Here is a 27,198-nt window from a genome sequence, read left to right as displayed (position 1 = left end):
GGTGTCCATGTGGGTGGACAAATGAACAGAGTTGTTAAAAAGGCAATGGAGTAATAGCCTGTAAGTCGAATACAATTTCCGGGTCTGGAAATTTAATACACGTTTGCCCCGATATGCAAACTGCGAACGCGGTCACGTGGGTGTAACAACGGACAGACAGACACACACTCACACCAACACACCCCCCACACACACACACACCCCGACACGTCGAAATTAAAACCTCTCCGTGACATACGTCACTTGGAGAGGTAAAAATCTAATAGGTCACTTCTGCCATGCCTTTTTTTAACGAGTCATGACATTTTTCGCCTTCGGTAGACAGCTAAACAGACGTAGTGGGAGGAGTTACACTTCTCAAAATAAAAAAAAGACAACGAGAGCCCCCTTAGCCATTCCAGTCCCCTCCATACATTCCTGGTAATACCTATTACTGAGTAATTGAAGCTTTTGGAATGCATTTTCTTAATTTTATCTTTCTAATTTTAGGAATATTTTTGAAAAGCGTATCATATCTTTACAATAAAATACATAATCTGTAGATTAGGGCTGTTCGATACTACTCGATGCCAACTTGGTATCGAGTACTTCAGTCTTTCGATACCGGTATCGAGTACCGTTTTTGGGATCCGATACTGGTATCGAGTACTTTCGAAAAATCCGAAGCATCGAGTACTTTATCCCCTATCTTTTCCCCCTGGAATCGAAGGAAGGTTTATTTTTGAAACTTGCGGCCAATCATTAGCTTTATATTTTAACACGTGAATTTTTCCCTCGTCGACCTAGTTTAGTCTCTATACTCCATCCCTAGAGTAGACTGACGTCAGACGTAGCTTCTTCAACCATAGCCCATTCGATCGCGCACAAAACGACGCAAGCTGCTCGTGCTAAAGAATCCCGTTCAAAGAGTTGGATTTACATATATAAGCGCGACTTTTGAAGAAAATTCGTAGTAACCGAAAATTAATATTAAGTTTTATAGGAGGATTTATGTTTTTTGGCCAGTTCCTTCGTCCTATTGATACAAACGACCTGAAATTTAACTTAGACGCGTTTCGACGTGTTTTATTATACTTAAAAGGATTCTAGCTTTCTAGAGTGGATATTGTTTTATAAAAATTATTTTCCAAAGTCAAAATGATGTCCAGAAATTTTACTCTGAGATGTGATACAATCTATTCTATTATATTCCAAAGGATTCAAGCTTTCGTACCGAACTTAAAAGGCGTACAGAAAATTTATGTGAATAGCTCTAACTAAATTAAAATCACATTTTAAAAATTAGATTAAATAAATTTAAATTAAATTTTAATATATTGCAGCAATGGTTTTCCGAGAAAAAAAATTAATTACGAAGCTTATTATAATTAAATACGCAAAATCAATCATAGGTGGCGCTTTAACAAAAAGTACTCGATACTTTGGGTATCGAGTATTTTTTTCTCCGATACCGATACCCGGTATCGAATACAATATTCAGTACTCGATACCGGTATCGATACCAAAAATCTTCGATACTCCCAGCCCTACTGTAGATGCTTGACTAACATAAGTGAAACTTGTCCATTTGCTTGCACGCATAGAACCATAAGTAAATAATGTATAGCTCTCTAGGGGCTACATTTTATTTTCCTATGATAGTACATTATCTAGATTAATCAACCCCGAATAACCATTTGATTGCGTGCATACTTTGGAAAATAGCAGGAGCAAAAGCTGAAAATCCTTGCTTGTAACTTAAATGTCAGAGGGAAAATCTCTATAACTTCACATAATTACAAGTGGAGATAGGTTTATTGTAACCTTTTTCACATTTTCAACGGCTCCGTGTTTAAACTAAACCCTTCAGTCGATATTAGCAAAGAACGAGAGCAGTACGTGGCACTCAATCTCAGCCTTAGTTTCAATAGCGTAATTCAGTAAAGAGAGATGAATTTCTTCATAGTTGCTCTAACTTTTTGGGCTGTCGCTGTACCACTTCAGGAGACCACGGCTGAGGGTCATGAAAGGTATAGTGCTTAAAACGTTTTTCTTCTTCATTGATAACTATGCACCTAAATTTCAAGTCACAGCTGCATGACGTGCAAGTATTTTAAGAAACTGCATGAAAAGTATCTATCAAATGCAATTCAACGTAAAAATTATCTAAGCAATCAATACTTGAAGCATTTTCAATAAATCTGAATTTATACGCAGATAATTCTGTTGGAGTAATAGACGTTTCAGATCTTTAAATTATGCATTACAATTTGAACATTCAAGACATTATTCATTGTTTTTAAAGAGGCATAATATACCTAAAATTTAAAGTATTATAACTTAGCCCTTTTCAGCGTATTAAAATTACACACTAAGTTACTTAAGCGGGTTTTCACCTTTATCCTTGGGATATTTACGGGTTTGTCTTCCATTTCGATGTAGATATAAGAATTTGCTAACATTTTAGTCTCAGCTTTATAAAGAATATTTAGAAACAACATCAACTCTATATTGCACAAAGAATGTTTTACATAATCTAACTCCTATTTTTCTGAATTGATAAAAAGTTTGGTAATAATAAAGGGTACAGCGCCTGTATTTCAAAAACGTTATCCTTATTAAAAATTTAGAGGGTGAGTGTTAGCTCATTTTTCGCAAAATTTATGTTTAATAGAGTTAAGGACTTGGGATTTAGATTAGGTGAATCTAATTTTCATACGCCGACATTTAAATACTATAGATGTAAGCAAAAATCCATAAAATTGTCACATTCCAAATTCCAGAGAATTTATTTTAATATCAAAGGATACTATGCTGAATTTGAGTCCACATAGTATAAATTCCCTTCCAAAAATATAGAGACTATTCCATAATTGAAATGGTCGAAGAGAACTTTACATGGCTTAGGGGTACGTCAAGAAGTACCGCTAGAGGAAGTGCGAATCGGCTAGCCTCCCGCGTGTAGCGAACTCTGGCTCCATCTGGCGATGCCCCTTGACGAGTCGGTAGAGACCCCCTGCACGGTGGTCTCTCTACATGTAATTACGGGAACGGTCTATATGGCCTAAACATGTGCTTCCACGTAAGCTCTAAATCTTATCAGGAATGTATGGTATCCCTCGTCATGGCAACGTCAACAAAACTTACCACCCTGTGAAAAGGGAGAGTAAGTGAACCAGACTATTGTAGCCGCCTATCATGTGCATATCGTACGATTAATGATGCGTCATGGGAACCGTTAAGCTACGTTCGCACTAGGGAAATTTTTTTCCCGCTCCCCAACTACGCCAATAAAATAGCCTTGCCACATAATGTAATATTTCGCTTTGAGAACACTAGGAGCTAGTGGCGATAGAGGGGAAAAATGATCCCGAGCCACCTAGTTAACATCACGTATGACATTCGGCGAGCGTTTGTTCTATTCAAAAGTACAAATATCGTTTATATCAGTATATCCAAAGAAAACAAGTATTCATACAATGACACTTACTGCAATTTTTTTGCATGAACCGTTTCTTCGTCATTAAACAAAAAATTAATAGCCATATTATCAATGAAAATCTGATATACACAACCCTCTCTTACCTACCACTTCCTCTACTCGATCGACCACATTTCAGCTCGGGCAGCAACCACCAAAACTATTACCCACCCCCCGCTACTACGACTTCCTTTGCCAGATCAACAATAAGCCTATTTACGTTCTTATGCTCTTCCAAATCCCAAAATCTATCACCTATTTCAGTCAGTCAGGTAGATTACACCCAACGAAAGGATCTCCCAGCAAAGCGCTATTACTCTGGTTAAGCATTTTCAATTGTGGTTTTGTTAATTTGTTGAAATAGAAATGGGATTTTGGTATTGCCTTAATTTAATTTTACCTCTCCGAGTGACGATGACGTCTCTGAGAGGTATTTCATTGGACGTCTCTGTGTGTGTATGTCTGTCACCGCGTTCGCAGTTGGCAAATCGAAACAAACGTGTTCGCGGAAAGCAATTTTTGGCTTCTCGCATCGTTAGGATTAAGAGTTACGCGGCGATCGGGTAGGGTTACTAGAAACGTCTAGCCTCCCAATGGCACGGCTTACGCCAAAGGTTCACGCAATTGCGGGTTTTCTCATCATTTATTGTGAATCAATCGCCTTATCAAGAATAAATTTACTATAAGAATGCCTAAGTCACTAGATTTTACGCTTTTACTCTTACGCCGGTGTTAGTGGACAAGAAAGCCCTACCCCTTTCATGTCCGTCATTGCTCTGCGCTTTCCTATTGGATCCCGTAGGGATAGGTCATACAGGAGCGATTGACGTATTCTGAATAGAGAAAAATTATAACTCCAGCAAGGTAAACAGAAAATGGAGGCTGCCAGCGGTGCTGAAACGGTTAGGGAATGGTTTTTATTTGCCATTAACAAGTTAGTTAAAGGTTTTAAACTTAACTTGATGGATTTTGAATACGTGTCACTACGTGAAAATCGTTCGTTCTATAATTGCTTCTAAATCGAATCAAGTGTACTACATTTATGATTTCGTGAGTTCTAAAAACCAAACCAAGGCTTAACGAAAAGGTAAAAGAGATAGCTGGTGGAAAAAATAGAGTAAGCTAAAATATTAAGTCCCGCCTTGGTTTCCAGCCTCCCCCCACCCATGAGGGGGATCGTCGACTACCACGCGCGCACCGGACGCCTTTTTAGGCCTTCTTATAGTAAATTCCTTCTTGGCCTTATATACACTAAATTTCCAAAATTTGTGAAAAAATGTGTTTGCTAGAAGTGAAGCGTTAACAATAGCTATGTTTAAAATGATTTTAGGAGTAACATTTCTTTAAACGGCATAACTAGAATGAAGGTAGATTACTGACCACTAAAATAATTAATACCAATTTTATTTATTTATTTAAGAAAAATATCTTAGTTGGTTACTTAGCCCTCGCCTGGACATGGCTAAAGAGTCATGCGCAACAATAGCTATGTTTAAAATGATTTTAGGAATAAAGTTTCTTATCTCGATTTAACTAGAATTAAGGTAAATTAATGACGATTAAAATAATTAATACCAGTAATATTTTATTATTTAAGAAAAACCTCTTATTTGCGTCTCGACTCGGAGAGGTTTATTTGGTTTCCCAACTTGCTATTTAGATGGTAAGAAGGAAACAACGACATGGGGCAAGTTTGATAAAACATTTTTATACCCAGAAAGAAACTAGTCGGTGAATTTTATAGGTTTCATTTTATTTGACTTTATAAAATAGATTACATATACGTTTGCTTCGATATGGCAACTGTGGATAGAAGAAGCATATGTATTCCTAATGAAACTAACGAACGTTCTTATGAAATTACTAAATTATTTACAAGAACCAGAGGTTCAGGATTTTAAAGAAACCAGTACGTAACATATAAAGCTCAAGATCATAAGTAAAATTACCGGGAGAGTAAAGTGCAAGAACAAGATTAATTGTATTTTGTTTTATTATCACCAAGCATTTGAATTTATGTAAATAACCCAACCTAATTTTTCAGCTCCCTACCAATTAAGGACCGAATTCCCATTTGACCGCACCAGAGAGAATTTATAATAGGGAGTGGAAGCTCTTGACCTTGACAGTGCTAAATACAAGTAGCTCAAACAAGTAGGCTGTGACGCTAAAACTGGCCAGGAAAATTTCCGGTCGCATGACACTCCTTTAATTTTAAAGTTTGCCCTCAATCACTGTTTGTTGTAATGTTACCCAATAAGGGCTCGCGATTCCGAGTGCGACTGGCGCCATTTCCGTTCCCTTTCCCTAAAAACGGTAGTGTCCATCTCCCCTAGACCCTCACGGAACATTCTTGACCCACCCTAGAGGGAGGGGCCGCAAAAAATTATACCGGAAACGGACCTGGCCAGTTTTGTTGATCACGTGATTTTTGAGCTACATAATATTCCTCAGTTTCCACTCCCTATTATTAAATCTGATCGCACTCCCTCAGGGCGGCATAAACAAGATACTTTAACTTGTTGAGATATTAATAGATTTTTAATGAGAGATTTGTTTGTAGTTAAAATTTACTTCAGTAGAATCAAGAAATTTTAGTGCAGAATAAAAATTATTATTATTTGGGATTCTTTATATTTTAATTCAACAGAGAGTGCGGGCATCACGAGCACTTTACGATAAAGTAACGATGTTCGATTGAATTGAAAAGTAAAACCAGGAACATAATATGCCGAAATACTTAATGATTAGAGAACTTTATGGGAAATATAAAATAAGATGTACGTCGAAACAGTTCATTAGATATTAAGCCTTAATGAAGTTTAGACGAACGTTTTTTAACTAATTCTCAGCTAAGAAGTTTAATGAAGAAAACCGTTGATTCATTATAATAATCAATATTTAAACTATAAAAATCAATATTTAAACTATAAAAATCAATATTTAAACTATAAAATTATAATATACTTGAAATTAGAAAATGTGTTGTAACCCTCCGTAGAATAATTTACCTAAGGGAGAATTTAAGACAACTTACGTTTGAATCCAAAAAATAGAAAAGAACAAGCCTTCTATATCTTTATTAATAACAAAAAGGGATTAACCCTACTGTTCCGTACATTCGACAGATCTAACGTAAAACTTATACAACTGCTCTCCTTGAGAGACGACTAACGAGTAAGTAAATTAAAAAGAAAAAATCACAGACGATCTGAGAGGAGGAGCATGTAGCATGGAGGCATAATACCCGGCCAGATCCAAGGAGTAGAAACTTCATGAATCTGGCAGCTATGCTACATCCCCCCTCTTTAGGAACTGTGGTTATGACAAAAGAAAAAAGGGTTACCCCGAGGAACCCAGAAAACTTTGGCAGGGGTTATCAAAATATTTTTTTTTCTTTTTTTTTTCATTCATTGCTCTGAGTGTTTTGCTTCTAATCGTGCTCGTCTGCGAGCAGCTCTTCGTTCCATGGCTTCCTTACTTCGCCCTCCCGGGCAGTCGGAAACGACGTGGTGGGCAGTTTTATGGCACCGCCAGCATTTATGGGTGCTCCAGATGAGTGGATGCTTGGCATTAGGAACTTTCGAAGCTATGAGCACTTTTGGAATTCTAATAAGAGGGGTCCATCCCATTTGACCGAAAAGCTTCCAAAATATGTCATCTTCGTCATTCGGACATACCTCGGGCCTCCAAGGTTGCCGAGGTGCTGGAGGGACAGGGAACCGAGCAGGCGGTTGAGGCCACGGTACTTGGGTACGTTGGACAAGATCAGGAACTTGAGGAGACACCTCTGTAACTTGACGGCTTTGTAGCTCCTGCCTAGCTTCATGATCCGAAAGTTGTTCGTCGACTTCGAGGGAGCGTCGCTCTCCCGGTGAAATCATAAGAATGATTGGTATCTCGTGAGGAGGCGTACTGCAATCTTTGGTCCAGTGGGGACCTCCGCAATCTATACATGAAACGGGAGTGTTTTTATCCCTTTTTGGGATAAAGCAATCCTTCTGCAAGTGTGAGGATTGTCCACAATTTAGGCAAAATTCAGCGTATTTGGCGCAGATTTCCTGCGAGGAATCTAGTGTGGATAATTTTTCTCTTATTGGTTATGATTTTCGCTCCTAATGGAGGGTCGAAATATATGGGGCGTGAATGTTCCTTTCCTCCCTCGGCCATCTAAATATAAAATATATTTGTAAGTCCTCTTATTTGCTTGGGAAATAAATTCCCAAGGGAAAATAGAGATTGGCTCTCGGGAAAAAAGTAATATTCCCTTTTTAGGTTCGGGACGTTATTATTATTAAGGTAAACTTGAACCTCTTAAGGTGACCTTAATCTTTTATTATCAGGAGGTCGATAATAGATATCAACTTCATTATCTCCGGGCCGAACCGTCGCCCTCTTACATACCTCTCGTCGCCATCCCAACTTAAAAGGTTCTAAATAAATGTCGGGTAATGTAGCCCTATTTAGACGAGGAGTTCTCATTGATTCCGACAACGTGGTCGATGAACTGTCAGACACACGCTGTGATTGGGGTTTCGATTGAGGGATCTGTTCAGGGGTAGATATTTCCTCCGAAAGAGTAGAAATTGGTTCAGGAGGTACTATTTCTTCCGAAAAACCATAAGAAGGAGAATGGTGCAACGCCGGTTCTGATACTGATTGTTCAGAAGTTGTTGAGTTGTGTTCCGGCGTTAGAATTTCTCCGGTAAAACGGGAAGTTGACTTGAGTAGCTCTCGTTCCTCGACTGATTTTCTATGATCAGACGGGGAAGCCTCCCCTGCCGCAGATTTCGGACTATCGTTAGTGGGATGATCGAGCTGAAAAGCCCTCATATCATGATAGGTAAAAAGGAGGAGAGGAGGGTCTTCAAAAAGGGCCATGCCCGGTTCACTATCAGAATCTGTAGGTTGATGTGAATCATCTTGAACTGCAGGAGGGATCTGTGGATCCGCTGCTTGATCTTCTAGAGTAGTCGATGTCGAGGGTTGAAGGACATCTGGGATAGCAGGAATGATCGGGTGATCGACTTCCTGACCGTCCTGAGGTGACGGTGACGTAGAAGATGATGATGATTCAGATGAAGTAGTTGAGGAAGTCTCCTCAGGCTGGTGGTGCGCGCTGACACCATCCGTAAAAGGACTAGGCTCAATTTCATCTGCGACTTCTGATTGAGAAACGGGGCATTTTCGGCATTGTCGAAGACAGCTACGTTTGTCCAGTAGAGTTTTAAATGCTCTAGGTTGACTTTCCCTACATTTTGTCCTGAGTTAGCATCTTCTAACTCGTAAACTACGGGAGAATGTTTTGCTACTATTTTAAAGGGACCTGCCCATTTAGGACTAAGCTTTTTCATAAGCTGACCTGTCGTACTTGATAAAGGATGTGTTTCCATCCATACTAATGTTCCTACCTCAAACTCAAGAGGGTCATGGCGGAGGTCATAGTATTTTTTCTGGCGTCCTTTAGCTACTTTAGACAATTCATAACTGAATGCTAGTTGTTCCTTAAAAACCTTCAAAGCCTTACTACGACTGGGGTCATCAGGGTCCTGAATGGGTTCTTCAATGTCTAAATCCCAAGGGAGACGTGGCTCCCGCCCTAAATTCAAAAAGAAAGGGGATCTGCCCGTGGTCTCATGGGGTGCGGAATTTATAGCAAATTGAAGGAGGTCAAGGGATTCATCCCATCTATCATGGTGATTCCCTACATAGAATGATATTAACTCGCCTATTACTCTATTTACTCGGTGCTCCCCACCTAGTAATAATAGACTTGAAAGCCTGCACACAAGTCTTGGCAGTAATAGTTTTTAGTGGAATTATTTCCACGAATTTAGTCATGTAATCGACAAAAACTATTAAATATTTATAGTGGTGTCTACTTGAAGGGAAAGTTCCCATGATATCGACACTGATTTGGTCCCAAGGACTTGTTATTGCTGAGGGTTGCATAAGCCCTGGCTTTTTTCTATTCCTAGCCTTAAATTGTTGGCATAAAGTGCATCCTCTAACATAGTCTTGGACATCACTAACTATAGTAGGCCACCAATATCTAAATGTGACTTTACTAAGGGTTTTGTCTTTGCACCTGTGAGCCGATAAAGGGTGGTCGTGTAATAACCTCATGGCTTCTAGCCTTAACCGCGGAGGTAAATAAATTTTCTCAGGGTAGTTCCTGTAAGGTCTTCTATAAAGAAGATTATTCTTTAATTCGAACATTTTATGCCTAACTGGGTTAGGTTCTTGCAAGGAATTTATAATAGGGGAAGCAAATGGGTCTTCCCTTTGAGATTTTCTTACGTCTTCTAATGTGAAGACTGAATATAAGGTTCTAGGACCTGGAGGACGTATTCGACCTTCAACAGAATCACTAGAGGACGTTGAACTACTACTACCGGTAGAATTTGTACTAGTGCTACTACTAGTTGGGTCTTGGTTACTAGTAGAATTAGAAGTAGAGGAGCTAAAGTAAATACTTAAAATGTTTATCGGGGCCCTCGACAAAGCGTCTGCTACTACATTTTCTACTCCTTTTTTATGCTTAATTGTAAAGTCGAATCTTTGAAGGTACATTGCCCATTTAACTAGTCGAGAATTTGGTTCCTTGATGTTAAATAACCATTGTAGAGCCTGATGGTCAGTGAGGACAGTGAATTTACGACCTTCTAGAAAGGGCCTAAACTTCTTAACCGCCCAACAAATGGCTAAACACTCTTTCTCGCTAGTGGAGTACCTTGTTTCGGCATCTTTTAGTCCTGTACTAGCATAAGCTATAGGAACTTCAATATTATCTTGTATTTGGGAAAGAAGGGCACCTAACCCTGCATCACTAGCATCTGTAGTGAGAATGCACGGGGAATCCCTTCTAAAGGAAGCTAAGGGATGAGCCTTACAGATTTCTTCCTTTATTCTTTCGAACGCCTGTTGCTGTTCGATACCCCAAATAAATTTTTGATCCTTCCTTTTAAGTTTATTAATGGGTGCTACTATTTGAGAGTAGTGATTAAAAAATCGATTGTGCCAACCTGCCATCCCTAAAAATCTCTGGACTTCCTTAACATTTTTAGGTGGAGGGAATTTCTGAATGGCTTCTATCTTAGAAGGATCTATATGCACTCCTGATCCATTTACAATGTGACCAAATATGGTAGCTTCTTTCTGAGTGAACCGACATTTTTTTAACTGAAGGGTGAGACCCGCTTCCTTTAATCTATTTAAGACATATTCTAAGCACGTTAAGTGTTGATCCCAATCCTCGCTAAGAGAGATTAAATCATCTAAATAGTCGATTAGTTGGAAGTAATCAGCGTCTCTAAAAATTTCGTCAATTAAACGCTGGAAAGAGCTAGGGGCATTACAGAGCCCAAAAGGGAGTACATTAAACTCGTACTTTCCCATGTGAGTCACAAAAGCAGTTTTTTCTCTACTCTTAGGGTGCATTTCCATTTGCCAATACCCTGATTTAAGGTCAAGGGTTGTTATAAATTTAGGTCTTCCTACCCTAGCTAGCATATCCTCTATATTAGGCAAGGGATAAGGGTCCTTGATGGTAACCTGATTTAGTTTTCTGTAATCAATACTAAACCTATAGGGTTTACCCCGTTTTGTTTGATCAACTAAAACCACGGGCGAAGCCCAAGGAGATACAGAGGGTCTGATTATCCCGTCATCTAGCATTTCTTTGGCATGTTGTTCAATTATTTTCCTTTTCTGGTCATTAACATGATAAGGTTGAGATTTGATGGGCGGACTATAACCCGTATGAATCTCATGGAAGATTAGTCATGTTCTTCCGACTTTATCCGAAAAAAACTCAGGAAATTTCAATAAAAGGGTTTCTAATTGATGACGTTGTTCATCAGAAATAGGGGCTGCGGAAACTGCGTCCCTAATACTATTCACAATCTCCTTATCTATTGGATCCTTTTCAGTTGGAATTGAAAAAGGGATCTTTAAGTCACCCACTAGACATTGTGACGATTCAAAATCTAACTTGACCCTGTTTTCTTCAAGGAAATCTTGTCCCAATATAAAGTCACTATTTAGGGAAAGAACTATGTAGAATTTAAATTTGAATTGTTTCTCACTTTCATTTGACTTAAGAGTAAACTCTAGTTCGTGAGAACCTTTTGTAAAAGTATAACGGCCGTCGCCCCAAACTACACAATCCAATTTTTACAAATTTTTTGCCATTGATCTAGACTAACAAAAGAGGCATCGGCCCCACTACCTAACTTAGCGTGAACGGTCGCGTGTTCAAAAGTAACGGGAATGGTAACCCTTCTATAAACTGACCCCTTCCTGACGGATTCAATCCTCAGGGGGAACGCGACACGCTTCTTGATAGGGGAATTTATTGGGCACCGGGAGAGGGACCACGAGGGACCTCTCCCGTCTGGGCTTCCCCCGACTTGATAATCTTTTTGTTTGGACAGTCGGGTGCAAGATGACCTGGTTCTTGACAACTATAACAAGTGATAGAACGAGTAGATTGGTAAGACAAGGCCAATTGACGACCAGGGGACTTACATCTCTGGTTATAATATTTATTATAAGATCGCTGAACTCTATTTGAAGTGTTTTGAGCTCTAACTTGCGATCTAGAGTCTAAGGGTTTCAAGGGATATTCCCATTTAGGAGAAGTAGGAGGATTACAAGGGCTTTGACAATGCCCGGGGGAACACTGACTATGAGCAGAGCCCTTATTAGCTGGGCGAGAAGACTCAGCTTTAACCTTAGGTTTAAGGGGTGATTTCCTCTTTTCCCTTTTCTCAGCATTCTTTTTCCTAACTTCAATATCCTTTTCTATTGTTTTACAGGAATTTCTTAACTGTTCCATAGTGGTAAATTGCAAGAAAAGGAGGGGAGTTCTAAGTTCATCTTTCAAATTGCAAGAAAAGTAGGGGAGTTCTAAGTTCATCTTTCAAATGGCTCTTAATTATCGGAACTAACTCCTTTTCGGAAAGGGGATGGGTCATCCCTAGATTCAACTTCATAACTTCCCCGAAGAAATCCTCTACCGACTCCTTATCTTTCTGACTTCTATGGTTAATCTCTATCTTAAGCTTAGAGTCAGCTTCGGAGTCTCTAAACTGTACTTAAAAATGTCTTTTAAAGGTCTTCCAAGCTAAATGAGGATGGGCAGGGTTTAAACTACACATATCGTCATATTGACGGACTAAATCCCTGTACCAATACAAGGCGTGCCCTCGTAAAAGGAGAGGCAATGCAGCTAGCCTTTCTTCATTTGATAGCTTGTGAAATTTAGCATACTCTTCAAAAGCAGCTAAAAACTCAGAGGCATTATCGCTAGACGATACCATAAAGGCTAACCTTTCCGGCGGTTCAATAGGGACTTTTCCCGTCTGAGGAATTGTACTTCTATTTATTAATGAGGGTAGATCCCTAACTAACTTATCCAAACTAGTAGCTATAGCTTTATTTATTGCTATATTCTGAGCTACGGCGTTAGCCTGTGTGGTTGAATTATCAGCCAAGGTTTGGAGTAAGGGTAATATAAAGAATCTTAATTCCTCATCAGTAGTATCTGGTCCAAATTGTGGAATTTGTCGAGACGGAGATAATTGGTTTCCGATAGTTCTAACTCTTGGATTAGGTAATGTGGAAGAAAAACTAACTTTAGGCTTATCTCTTTTAGACGCTGATTTGGGAGGAACAAGGGAATCAATCCATGTTCGAGGAGGGAAATTTGAGGGAGTTGAACTTCCCTTTGGGGCAGGAATAGTTGATAGGGAGAAAATCCCAATACGGAAGAGGCGGCCGCTCTCTTTCATGTATCAGTATCTGCTTCCTCCTTTTCTTCTTCAAGACGAAGAATCCGGTTAAAATTATCCAATGGATCATCTGTTTCTGGCGGTGCTAGTGTGTCGCCATCGTCTTCCGTAGAAGTAAACAGATCTTTCTTGGACTGGTTTTCCCTTTTATTTAATGTTGAATCATCCTCCTCATCCTCAGATGTTCGAGGCGACCTCCATGTTTTATTGTCCGAGTAGGTCATTATTGTATTTATTTAATAATCAAGTTGATGATTGAATTAAGTTTACAACAGTCAAGTTAAGTTAAGTTTATACAAATATACAAGTAAGTTATCTAAATTCAATACATCAATTATAAAGATAATTTTAATTTCATTTAATTATTAAAATTTGTCATGATTAATTTACATTTAATTTAATTATGGTTAATCGTTTACCTTCGTGGAAGCCAAGGCTTAACACCACGTGGGGGGCGGATATACCGGCAATGATAAACAATTTTGCTGCGGGACTGACCGAGGCTTAAGGCCTAGTCTTATCTATTCGAGTCCCTGTTCGGGCGCCAATTATGTAACCCTCCGTAGAATAAAACAAAATAGGTAGAAACTCCCGAGGGCCATAAAATGAATAAAGACAACTTACTTTAATTATCCAAAAGTAGAAGAACTCTTCTATATTTTTATTAACGATTTAAAGGGATAAAGATCCCGCAACGCACTACGTTATACAAAAACTCCGTCTTTGGAGATATTAATCAAAAAAGGAGAGAACTGCTCTCCAGCCGAAGTCAACAGTAACTAGATTCTAGTTGTAAATATCGCAGTATGAAAAGGGAGGAGGATAATGTAGCATGGAGCCATAACACCCTGCCAGATCCAAGGAGTAGAAAGTCCAGGAATCTGGCAGCCATGCTACAATGGGCAATTTAAAATAAGGATCTCCGACCAATCGCGTAGCGCCCTATCCTTTTATTAACAATTTGGTCGTGGCACGTTCCGTGTTGATGTGACAGTTGTGGCGCGAGACATGGAGCGTGCCACAAGAATTTTATTAACAAAAATGCACGGCGTTACGCGATTGGTCGGAGGTCCTTATTTAAAATTATTCTTAAAATCTTAGCCTAATTTGAATATTAAAATCAATGGGAGGTATTTCCTATATTTTTAATAATGCAGACTGATCTTATAATTATTATAAGATAATTTTATAAAAAAATCACTTTAATTTCCACTCCCCTCTCCCTTTACGAGAAAACTCGCGTCTTTTGAAGAGGAGATGCGGTTGGAAAATATTGATATTTGGGACATGATATCATAATATTTAGAACTCATATTAATTACTTCTAGGTCTTCAGCCCGACTCATTGCAGCCTAGTGAAAATCTCATTCATGAAAGCATAGGCGCTCCACGAGATTCCTTCAAATAGACATATTCGACTATTCCATATGAGAAACAACTTCAGAGGAGATGGCTTCTATGCAAGGAACGTTCGCTACGCGATTGAGCTTCGCTAAACGGAGCCTGGGGTTGCCTATAGTCTCCCGCGTTTATCGCAAATGTTAGGCCAGGGATAGATTTAATTTTATAAGAAGAATAGAGAACAGAGTAATCTGGGTGCGCGTTAAAGCCCGGACCTCCTTCCACGGGACGGAGGGGTGTGAAAGATGAGGCGGGTCCTAGCGACAGAGATAAAAAGGAATTACGTATTTTTCGCCGTCCCCGTCAGCAACGTTAACAAAACGTTCTTTAAATGAGCCCATCAGAAAATTTAAACTTTTCATTACGTGTTGGAGGTAGGGTCTCGTTACTTGGCTATGAGTCGGACTGAATCTAAAACTAACCGTTCTCCATTCCTACTTCTAATATTAAATCTATCCCTAGTGAGGCTTAATAGTAAAGCCGACCGCAACCAAAGCATGGACAAAGGCATATTTCACAACTGCCGTTCAACGCTACCGATGGAAAAGCCTAAAAATTAAATGAAAAACATCTAACAGCTAAAACGAGCTCGAACGGTAAAAACTTGAAGTAGATCTCTGGGCGCTGCCATGCTACTCCTTTTGTTTATTTTCTATGGCAAAAACACTATTTTTGGGCATCGAGGCGTAGTGAAACAAAAGCAAAAAAAATCAATGCAGTTACTTGCTCGATCATTTATATAAATATATTACCGAGGGCGTGATAAATGCAGTTAGGGAGTGATTGGGGTATTAGGGAATTTTGTGTTTTAAGACTTTTATTATGAAGGAAATAAGACATGCCTTTTTTGAAGAATTCTTGGAAAACTTTTATTATCTTTATTAATAATTAGTTAAAAGTTGAAAAATATTAATAAAATTTGGAGGAAAATTTTCAAAAAACAATAGAGTTTCAAATTACAAGACTTCCTTCGAGATTTAAATTAAAGATTGTTCATTTGCTTTATTGAACTAATTATTACAAACAAGGCTGTCACTTTCAGTTTCAATTGTTGCTAATATTTTACTTAACCTCACTTAGCCCTTAAACACATTTTTAATCTTTTATTAAATGACAGACATAAACGCTAAATTGGGTTCAAGTCGGTCAAAAGAGCGGCCCAGTCCAATGCGTCACTTTCTTCGTTCGCCAGAAATCTTGCAACGCATGGGCTGGACAATTGTTTTTTTGAGCCTGAAACCATACACTAAAACAATGTTTTAAGTTAGTCAAGAATAATTATCAGGTTATTAAAATTAATATCGGTCACGACGCGGGCTGGTTACTCATAAGGAGAAAAAAAATACCAGCGAACAGGGCGGATCTCTATTTTTAATATTACAATGCTTTACCTCCTAATTTCATTAGAGTTTATGTCTGTCTTTTAGAATACGATTAAGAATGTGTATAATGGGAGGGTGAAATGAAAAATCAAATAATATTTTATCGATTCTTCTACTAAGTATAAGACCATTCTGCGTAGTGAAAACATCCAGGAAATATCTCCGAATGATTTTGAAATTCCAATTAGGTTCCGATTTTATGGATAATTTGAAACAATGACCTCTGAGCCATCTCGTAACGCCCTGCCTTCCTATAATACGATTTAACATGTAAGTTCTGTGGATAGTTTTCGGGTATGGATAAAGATAAAATAAAGTGGATAATTGATCGAAAATGCCGAGCTCTAATTTCAATATTCAAATTAGGTTAAGATTTTAAGAATAATTTCAAAAAAGGAACTCCGACCAATCCCGTAACGCCGTGCCTTTTCGTTAACAAAGTTCGCGCCACAATTGTCACATCTTGCAAATTTTTTCAAGTCTCGCGATAAATTTATTCAACACGGAGCGTGCCAAGAGAAAATTATTGATAAAAAGGCGGGGCGCTACGCGATTGGTCGGAGATCCCTATTTAAAATTATCCATGAAATTTCAAACTAATTGTCGTTTAAAAATCGTTCGGTATTATTTCTTGGTTGTTTCACTGTCTTATGGAAAAATCAATAAAAAATTACTTTATTTTCCACTTCACCATCCCTTTAATGAACGTCTGATTTGTTTCAAAGTATTGCGCCACAAGACCAATCATATATATATGCATAAAGTGTCATAACATCTAACAAGCATTATTACGACAAAGATTCGCTACCCGATTATGAATTATCGCCAATCTAACCAAGTTTGCCAGATTTTGAATAAAGGCTGATTACTCGTGATCTATTCATCCGAATTGAATCTGGTGAAAACTTTTCAAATATGAATCGACCCCAAGGAATCCGAAAATCGCATTTATATCCTCGAGAATCCAATATTTTCAAAGTTGATAATTTTGACATTTCCGGTTTCCGGTATACCTATGCAAAGGACAACTGTGGAACGGGTAAAATATGAAAGAGGAATGCAAAACTTTTATAACGCACTTTATTCCAGAGCGATAGCTCTAATAGTTTTTGAAATATAGTAAAATATGTGCGAAAAACGCAACGCGCAAAGACTTCTTTAACAGTCTGTACAAATAATGGTCAGCCACTACCTAGTCAAAATCTCAACCCAAGGGCATTTTACGGAGCACCTGATACCTTCCAATTTGATACTGATGTACCGAACAGGGAAAAATGAGGGATTCCATTAACCTTCTTGTCAACCCTTAAAAGATACGCGTCGCAATTAGATTTAACCCAAGTCATTATATTACGACGTATTAACCATAATGGAAGCGAATTCTAAAAACATGAAAACGTTTGAGAAGCTAGTCGTACTAACATTTAATGAGGTTAAAGTAACAGCGACAAGAGAATATGATGTCAAGCGTGATCAGATTATTGTACCCCAAAGCCAAATGCAAGAAATTACGGCCCGTGGTCTCTTTTGTGGCTGGAAACAGCCGATATACTTAGGATTTGACCAAAAAATTACTAAAGCTGTTCTTTCGTCTGTTATTATTGAATTAAGTAAATCAGGATTTACGGTAGTTGCATGCGTAAACGATATGGGTGGTGGTAATCAGGGTCTCTAGAGGAAATTAGTTGTGAGTATTCATAGAACATGGTTTGAGAACCCAGCTGCTCAGGAAGATGTAATTTACTGTTTCGCGGACACCCCACATCTTTTGAAATTAATTCGCAATTGGTTTATTGATAATGGTTTTCTTTTTGATAACGAAGAAATCAATAAAAAACCTGTAGAAGAAACTTTTAAAAACAATCAAGGGGAACTGAAAATTTGTCATAAGTTAACAAGATTGCATTTGCAATGCGTAAACACACAACGGCAAAATGTTTGACTAGCTGCATATCACATAGCGTTTCCACAGCTATTAAGAGATCAGGGTCGATAATGCCACAGCTGAATTTATTGAAATGGTCAATGTATGGTTCGATGTAATGAACAGCTATGCCAAGTATGATTCGTCAAATTCTAAGTCAGGTTATGGGGTTTGTTTTGAAGAACAAAACGAAATCCTGAATAAAATGACAAAATTAATGAAAAACATGAAATGTAAAAAGAAACCAAATCCAAAGAAACCAAGTACCGAAATCAAAGTTCGTTAGTCGCTGCAAATGTTTCAAAAGGGAATCAATATAACCAATACCTCGTTACAAAATCTTTGGCATGATCTCAATTAGAAGTATGGTATTAAATTCATTTTTCTAACCCATAGATTAAACCAAGATTGTCTAGAGAATTTCTTCTCCCAATTAAGGACTAGGGGAGGATTAGATGATCATGCAACTCCACTCAATTCTTTGTTTCGGATAAGGATGACCATATTAGGGAAAAACTCTGGGATTGTTCAAACCCACGCAAACACTGTTTCAAAAACTATAGATCAGTATTTTATTACGGATATTCTGTTTCAGTCAGATATCACTGTGGATGATATTGAAATTACTGATTACATAGATGATATATTCAGTGTAGATCCAAAAACTAATAGCCCCAATGAAAATGTAGAGTCTAGAACACCAAACCAGTCCCCTTTGAGAAAAAATCCTAAAATTCTAACAACAACTTTAGGAAGAGAAATTTCTAATTTAAACTTAAGCCTTAGTAGTTCTCGTTCGCCAAAAAAACCACTGGCATTTGTTGAGAAATATAATATAATTTTAAACGACTACGAAAAGGGGGGATGGAGTATCTAGCTGGGTGGGTGGCTAATAAATACTTCAAAAATACCCCAATATCAGTCTTAAATCTAAGTCAAATCATTTGATTTATCATATGTATTGTAAACCATCATGGGTATCGAGCCTGAGTTATGGTGGTATAGTTGTACCAGCACAAACGTTTTTAAAAGCTACTAATAAAATGGAAAACTATTTTTTAAAATATCACGGCCAAGTTTCCTCACCCAAAAAGGTTGGCAGTGTCTTCCTTAGCAATGAAAAGGGGGTCGTCAAAAATTTAACTGATAAACTAGTACCATTATTCTCAGAATATCCAAGAGAAATTATTTTCTCCTATATCAAAATGCGAACGCTAATAAGAATGAAGGACTTGAATATAAAAACTTGTGAGGATGCTCAAGAAAGAAAGAAAGAAAGAAAAATGGACAAGCTAAAGAAATGAATGTAAATTGGATTTTGTTAATTAAAAAAATAATTCTTAAACATTCATGGTTGTGTTTTATTTAATATAATAAGGTATTTTTTATCTTACTTTTTAAATGCATTTTAACTTGACTTTAAAAACCAAACTATAGTTTTAGCAAACCTCAGTTGAAGCAAATAAATTCTTAAAACATCCATGGTTGTGTTTTATTTAATATAGTAAGGCATCAATTATTTTTTAATACCTCATTTGAAGCAAACGCCTCTTTAAATCCTAAGTTCAATAGAGACAGACAAAGTCATAGATACTATGAGCCCGCCTTACTCGTTTGGGAGCTTATCCTAGACATTCAGCTACGTCACTCACCCCATGCAGGCTCGAGTGCGACGAATTTCGGAAGAAAGCCCAAAGTTTGAGAGAGATAGTCCCCCCTTGGTGAACACCAATGTTTTCAATTTGACATTTTTAAAATTATTATTCGTGTTATTTATTGTTTCGTATTTTAGTATACGATGGCTCCACGTGGCACTAGAATATCAGAAGAACAGCGTACAATGCTTTTAGATTATTTGGAGGCTCACCCTGAGTTGGTTTCTGGGATATTGACGTCAGAATTCACCAAAGCAGCTCAAGATAGATTGTGGAACCAATTAGCCGAAATATTAAATGCTCATGGATTGGGTGCGACTAAAGACGTCTAAAAGTGGAGGAATGTTGGTTGACTGTTTGTGTAAAATGATTACGCATCTAAATATTTCTATTATTTTTAGTCTTGGGCAGACTGGAAATCTGACGTTAAAAAAGCAAGGCTGCATCTATAAAAATTTCTGCTCGTTGCACTGGGGGTGGAGAGAAAAGCCCATTAGAATTATCGGAGTTAGAAAAGCGGCTACTTCTAATTATCGGTGAAATGTGTGTTGAAGGTAACGCAGAGGTTATGGAGTTAGGGTTTGCCATTCAAAATACACAAGAGCCAGAGGTAATACTAGATTAAATTGATTTTTCGAAATGGCATTTTTTTGCAACTTTTTAAATCTAAGTAAATTAATTTGACTGTTGAAACCATATAAATTATTACTTTCGATAAAACTTTTTAAAGCTGCAGATAGCTGGGGGTGTTGGGCCTTCGTTCTTAAATCAAGTAGGCCAAGATGGACAACAGTCGCCTCCTAAAGCACCCGCTGAAGAGGAATTTGTTGAATTTTGTTTGGAAGATGGCGAAAGTTTTACAATGTTAAGAGACGCCGAAGTTACTGTACCTAAGCAAATTGATCAACAATCTCAACGTAAAACAACACCGGAGCCAATAGGTAGTATAAATAGTGGTTGTGTACCGCAAAACATTGGTAAAGTTTTTCTTTAGTTTTATAGTATGTGTTTTGAATTAGTACTAATCAGCATGAAGTATTTCTTATAGGCAATGTTTCAACGCAAGAAAGCCAAAATCGCGCTAGTTCAACTTTAAGAAATAGAAAGCGAAGTAATTTGTTTCATTGAGTAAATCTTAAAATTTTAATAATTTATGAATTTTGTAGAAAGGAACATAAGGACGGAAATTACTGAAAATTACGACAAAGCTACGGAAACTTTGAAAGAAATTGAAGAAGGAAAAAATGAAATTAATAAAGAAAAAAACAGCATTTTAAAAGACATCAAAACTGCCTTGGAAGAGCGCAATGAAATTGAACGCCAAAAAGCAAACTCAATTGAAAAGATAGCTTCAGCTTTCGTTGACATTTCAAAGCATTTGGAAGCTATTGCGCAAGTTGGGCTTCAGTTTCTTCGAAATAAATAACTAAAATTCCAATTTTAAATACCCGAAATAAGTCTTTCGCCAATAAGTCTTTCACCAAAACTTTTTTTTGTAAATTTTTAAAAATAAAAACAAGATAAGTTTGACAAATAATTTGTATAAAAATTTTTTTTTTTTTATTCCTTACAAGCACTATAGTTTTTATCATTTTCAATCTTTAATCATGGATCTTTTGTGATACCATCATTGTAGAACTCTCCGTTTAGCCTTAGGTAACATGTATATTAACGGAAGCGTCGAACTAGATGTTCTCGTACTAATTGTCCACCACGGAGCCAATTGTCATTTTGCCCGGGCACATACTCAGGAACATCAAACACCATAGCCCTCCTCTCAATTCTAACTTCCCTTCTTCGTAATCTAAGCCTTCTTCTCATCCTCCGTCTGGCATCATCCACCTCTTCTTCCGTGTCATCATCGTCAGACGTTTCTGTCTCTGTGTCCGAGAACTCGTCGTCCGATTCCCTATGGCCTTGATTACGTCGCATGTTATGCAGAGTACAACAAGCGTAAACTATTTTGGCAGCAATTGTTGGGTGGTAGTGAAGCGTACGATGCAAGAGCAAGCAACGAAATACTTGCTTCAAAACCCCTATTGTGCATTCCACTATTTGACGTGTTTTCGTAAGGGCATTGTCCTAGCTTTCTTCTGGGGAGCCTCTTGCTGTATGTGTTATTGGAGTTAGTAGCCACGGTTTTAGAGCGTAACCACTATCCCCTATGAAATGATAGTTAAAATTAAAATGGAAAACGACGCAGTTGTGTTGAACCTTTTGTTCATACCAAGGAGCCAACAATCTTTTCTTCCATTAATGTATTGTCTTTCGAGATGATTTGACAATTCGGACATGCGTAAAACGTGCGAATCATGGGCTGACGCAGGAAATTTTGCGTTGCAATTTATGATACGCATTTTGTAGTCGCAAACCTATTTTTAAAATTCGGTCACACAGTTTAATGAACTAAAACACACATGATATATTGGTAAGGTATCATATTTACAATTTGAACATTTAGAGAATGAAACCCTTTACGGTTTACGTAAAGGTACTCTCGAAAATGCTCGTCGTTGATCGATGGTGCAACAATGGCAATCTGCGTACCATCAATAAGTCCAATTACGCCTGGAAACTGGGCTATTTTGCTAAATCTTTTGAAACAAAACTATTAACTAACAAAAGTAATTAATTGAAACTAAAAATTAATAGATACCCAATTTTATTTCTCTTAATTTCATCATCAGTGACTGGAAATCTTATATATTCCTGCGCCAAAATATCAACACTAGCGTTGCACACAACTGTAACACACCGGCTTACAGTTGACTGGCTCACAGCGAGAAAAAGGTCTTGCCCTATTGCTAATTGGTATGAGCCAACAGCATAAAACCTTAAGGCCGTCAAAATCTAAATGACATTTAAATGGTTATAAAAAAATTTTAGGATTAACTAAGACAAATTTACCTTAATATTTGGAGGTATTGCAAAAACATTTTGCCCCGAAAGGCGCTCTTCAAGCCTATCACAAATATTTAGAACTATATCTTTCCTTATTCTAAATAATCTTTTAAACCTATAATCGTCAAGTTCAAAAGCTTGAAGCCTATCTCTTAAAATTCATTGACGCTTTAAATCACGTCGAGGCAATTCATCGGCAAGTATAGCTAATCTTAAAACTTCACGTTGAACTATATCCGCCATTTTCAAAACAAAATAGACAAGAAAAAATGTTCGGTAGAAACCATAACGAAAGGAAATTGATATCGTTAGCCTACCGAACGTTTTCCATCATTCCTAACGACAATACTCCCTACCGAACGCCTCAGAATCACTACTTTGCTCTCTAACGAATATTTTGGGCGCTAACGAATATTTTAATTCGATAGAGATCCTACCGAACGTCTCAGAATAGGGCCCCTGGAATCTTCTGCTTCGAAGGCAGTCGCGTTATCCATTACGCCACAAGCCCTTGCTTCGTATTATAAATAAAATTTCCAAACATTGTATTTATGCATTTTTTATGACGCATAAAAGATCTTTTACGAAAATAAAAAAAGAGCTTGCCAGGACTCGAACCTGGAATCTTCTGCTCCGAAGGCAGACGCGTTATCCATTGCGCCACAAGCCCGTTAGATGTTGATCAAAATGCTATTGAAGCATTTCAATATTATTAATTTCCCTTCCGTTATACTCTAATAAACATCTTTAAATGGTAATACCGAGCTTGCCAGGACTCGAACCTGAAATCTCATGCTCCGTAGGCAGACGCGTTATCCAATGCGCCGCAAGCCCGTTAGAGGTTGACCAAAATGATATTGAAGCATTGAAATATTATAAATTGCCCTTCCGTAATACTCTAATAATCATATTTAAATGGTAATACCGAGCTTGCCAGGACTCGAACCTGGAATCTTCTGCTTCGAAGGCAGACGCGTTATCCATTACGCCACAAGCCCTTGCTTCGTATTATGAATAAAATTTCCAGACAATGCATTTATGCATTCTTTATGACGCATAAAAGATCTTTAACGAAAATAAACAACTAGTTTGCCAGGACTCGAACCTGGAATCTTATGTTCCGTAGGCAGACGAGTTATCCATTGCGCTACAAGTCCGTTAGAGGTTGATCAAAATGATATTGAAGCATTGCAATATTATAAATTTCCCTTCCGTTATACTCTAATAATCATCTTTAAATGGTACTACCGAGCTTGCTAGGACTCGAACCTGGAATCTTCTGCTTCGAAGGCAATCGCGTTATCCAATGCGCCGCAAGCCCGTTAGAGGTTGATCAAAATGATATTGAAGCATTGCAATATTATAAATTTCCCTTCCGTTACACTCTAATTATCATCTTTAAATGGTACTACCGAGCTTGCTAGGACTCGAACCTGGAATCTTCTGCTTCGAAGGCAGACGCGTTATCCATTACGCCACAAGCCCTTGCTTCGTATTATAAATTAAATTTCTAAACATTGTATTTATGCATTTTTTATGACGCATAAAAGATCTTTTACGAAAATTAAAAAGAGCTTGCCAGGACTCGAATCTGGAATCTTCTGCTCCGAAGGCAGACGCGTTATCCATTGCGCCACAAGCCCGTTAAAGGTTGAACAAAATGATATTGAACCATTGAAATATTATAAATTTCCCTTCCGTTATACTCTAATAATCATCTTTAAATGGTACTACCGAGCTTACTAGGACTCGAACCTGGAATCTTCTGCTTCGAAGGCAGACGCGTTATCCATTACGCCACAAGCCCTTGCTTCGTGTTATGAATAAAATTTCCAGACATTAAATTTATGCATTCTTTATGACGCATAAAAGATCTTTAACGAAAATAAACAACTAGCTTGCCAGGACTCGAACCTGGAATCATATGCTCCGTAGGCAGACGGGTTATCCATTGCGCCGCAAGCCCGTTAGATGTTGATCAAAATGATATTGAAGCATTGCAATATTATAAATTTCCCTTCCGTTATACTCTAATAATCATCTTTAAATGGTACTACCGAGCTTGCTAGGACTCGAACCAGGAATCTTCTGCTCCGAACGCAGTCGCGTTAACCATTACGCCACAAGCCCGTTAAAGGTTGATCAAAATGCTATTGAAGCATTGCAATATTATAAATTTCCCTTCCGTTACACTTTAATAATCATCTTTATATGGTAATACCGAGCTTGCCAGGACTCGAATCTGGAATCTTCTGCTCCGTAGGCAGACGCGTTATCCATTGCGCCGCAAGCCCGTTAGATGTTGATCAAAATGCTATTGAAGCATTGCAATATTATAAATTTCCCTTCCGTTATACTCTAATAATCATCTTTAAATGGTACTACCGAGCTTGCTAGGACTCGAACCAGGAATCTTCTGCTCCGAACGCAGTCGCGTTAACCATTACGCCACAAGCCCTTGCTTCAAATTATAACTAAATTTTCCTAACAATGTATTTATGCATTCTTTATGACGCATAAAAGATCTTTTACGAAAATAAAAAAAGAGCTTGCCAGGACTCGAACCTGGAATCTTCTGCTCAGTAGGCAGACGCGTTATCCATTGCGCCACAAGCGCGTTAGAGGTTGATCAAAATGATATTGAACCATTGAAATATTATAAATTTCCCTTCCGTTATACTCTAATAATCATCTTTAAATGGTACTACCGAGCTTACTAGGACTCGAACCTGGAACCTTCTGCTTCGAAGGCAGTCGCGTTATCCATTACGCCACAAGCCCTTGCTTCGTATTATAAATAAAATTTCCAAACATTGTATTTATGCATTTTTTATGACGCATTAAAGATCTTTTACGAAAATAAGAAAAGAGCTCGCCAGGACTCGAACCTGGAATCTTCTGCTCCGAAGGCAGACGCCTTATCCATTGCGCCACAAGCCCGTTAGATGTTGATCAAAATGCTATTGAAGCATTTTAATATTATAAATTTCCCTTCCGTTATACTCTAATAAACATCTTTAAATGGTAATACCGAGCTTGCCAGGACTCGAACCTTGAATCTCATGCTCCGTAGGCAGACGCGTTATCCATTGCGCCACAAGCCCGTTAGAGGTTGATCAAAATGATATTGAAGCATTGCAATATTATAAATTTCCCTTCCGTTATACTCTAATAATCATCTTTAAATGGTACTACCGAGCTTGCTAGGACTCGAACCTGGAATCTTCTGCTTCGAAGGCAGTCGCGTTATCCATTACGCCACAAGCCCTTGCTTTGTATTACAAATAAAATTTCCAAACATTGTATTTATGCATTCTTTATGACGCATTAAAGATCTTTTACGAAAATAAGAAAAGAGCTCGCCAGGACTCGAACCTGGAATCTTCTGCTCCGTAGGCAGTCGCGTTATCCATTGCGCCACAAGCCCGTTAGAGGTAGATCAAAATGCTATTGAAGCATTGCAATATTATAAATTTCCCTTCCGTTATACTCTAATAATCATCTTTATATGGTAATACCGATCTTGCCAGGACTCGAACCGGCAATCTTCTGCTCCGTAGGCAGGCGCGTTATCCATTGCGACACAAGCCCGTTAGAGGTTGACCAAAATGATATTGAAGCATTGAAATATTATAAATTTCCCTTCCGTTATACTCTACTAATCATCTTTAAATGGTAATACCGAGCTTGCCAGGACTCGAACCTGGAATCTTCTGCTTCGAAGGGAGACGCGTTATCCATTACGCCACAAGCCCTTGCGCTTCGTATTAAAAATAAAATTTCCTAACATTGTATTTATGCATTATTTATGACGCATAAAAGATCTTTTACGAAAATAAAAAAAGAGCTTGCCAGGACTCGAACCTGGAATCTTCTGCTCCGTAGGCAGACGCGTTATCCATTGCGCCACAAGCCCTTGCTTCAAATTATAAATAAAATTTCCAAACATTGAATTTATGCATTCTTTATGACGCATAAAAGATCTTTTACGAAAATAAGAAAAGAGCTCGTCAGGACTCGAACCTGGAATCTTCTGCTCCGTAGGCAGACGCGTTAGATAAGACTTCATACTGCTCTTAATGTATAAGGAGGGTTTTTTGTTTGGATGTAACTTTTTTTGTATTGTTTCAACTGTTTTGAAATTATTCCACAGAACTACAATTCGGGCTTTCAATATGTGGTTAAAATTTCAGAAAAAATCCACGCATTAGTTTATTTTATAAAAAATAAAGTTGCTAAGGGTGGTTTTCATTTCAATAAAATTTGTCAGTGTTTTTGGTGAAAAAGTTAAATTTTCCCATAGAAATAACATGGAGTTTTTCTCAAATTTAGCCATTTTGTGGCCACTTTTTGGAAATGAAATATTCGTTTGTTACGTTTGGGAACGGTTTTATATCAAAATATAAACCTTTTTCTAGGACCATTTTTAAGGTTTTTGAGAAAAATTAAGTTTAAGTGCTAAATTTCATATTTTTAATCATGCTTTGACTTACGTTGTTGCACCCTATATGTCATACTGTTGGACTTACGGCGTTTTACCGGGGATAAAGCCGAGAAGAAAGCCACTCTTGCACTTACGCTGTTTTGCCGCGGACTTTGATCTGATTTTACTCTCTTTCGTTGCAAAAACTGAATGATTTTACGTAATTAAACTAGATTAACGATTACAGGTAATTAAGCT

The 27,198-nt window shown here is 37.8% G+C and overlaps 9 non-coding genes across 9 annotated transcripts; all 9 read right to left on the bottom strand.

Moving 5' to 3' along the window:
* Positions 1–23,114: 23,114 nt before the first annotated feature.
* TRNAR-UCG (transfer RNA arginine (anticodon UCG)) lies at positions 23,115–23,187 on the bottom strand. Its single transcript has one exon. It is a non-coding gene; the product is annotated as a tRNA-Arg (tRNA).
* Positions 23,188–23,442: 255 nt separating this feature from the next.
* TRNAR-UCG (transfer RNA arginine (anticodon UCG)) lies at positions 23,443–23,515 on the bottom strand. The gene has a single exon. It is a non-coding gene; the product is annotated as a tRNA-Arg (tRNA).
* A 414-nt stretch (positions 23,516–23,929) lies between these two features.
* Positions 23,930–24,002, bottom strand: TRNAR-UCG (transfer RNA arginine (anticodon UCG)). Its single transcript has one exon. It is a non-coding gene; the product is annotated as a tRNA-Arg (tRNA).
* Positions 24,003–24,087: 85 nt separating this feature from the next.
* On the bottom strand, positions 24,088–24,160 carry TRNAR-UCG (transfer RNA arginine (anticodon UCG)). The gene has a single exon. It is a non-coding gene; the product is annotated as a tRNA-Arg (tRNA).
* A 91-nt stretch (positions 24,161–24,251) lies between these two features.
* On the bottom strand, positions 24,252–24,324 carry TRNAR-UCG (transfer RNA arginine (anticodon UCG)). The gene has a single exon. It is a non-coding gene; the product is annotated as a tRNA-Arg (tRNA).
* A 737-nt stretch (positions 24,325–25,061) lies between these two features.
* Positions 25,062–25,134, bottom strand: TRNAS-ACU (transfer RNA serine (anticodon ACU)). The gene has a single exon. It is a non-coding gene; the product is annotated as a tRNA-Ser (tRNA).
* A 250-nt stretch (positions 25,135–25,384) lies between these two features.
* Positions 25,385–25,457, bottom strand: TRNAR-UCG (transfer RNA arginine (anticodon UCG)). The gene has a single exon. It is a non-coding gene; the product is annotated as a tRNA-Arg (tRNA).
* Positions 25,458–26,199: 742 nt separating this feature from the next.
* Positions 26,200–26,272, bottom strand: TRNAR-UCG (transfer RNA arginine (anticodon UCG)). Its single transcript has one exon. It is a non-coding gene; the product is annotated as a tRNA-Arg (tRNA).
* An 88-nt stretch (positions 26,273–26,360) lies between these two features.
* On the bottom strand, positions 26,361–26,433 carry TRNAR-ACG (transfer RNA arginine (anticodon ACG)). The gene has a single exon. It is a non-coding gene; the product is annotated as a tRNA-Arg (tRNA).
* Positions 26,434–27,198: the final 765 nt, after the last annotated feature.

Source organism: Phalangium opilio, unplaced genomic scaffold, assembly GCF_054372755.1.
Source record: "Phalangium opilio isolate 3A_F unplaced genomic scaffold, DU_Popi_V2 ptg000087l_1, whole genome shotgun sequence".
NCBI classification, from domain to species: Eukaryota; Metazoa; Arthropoda; class Arachnida; order Opiliones; family Phalangiidae; genus Phalangium; species Phalangium opilio.
Note: the sequence above shows the minus strand (reverse complement) of the source record. Positions and strands in the feature narration are given on the sequence as shown.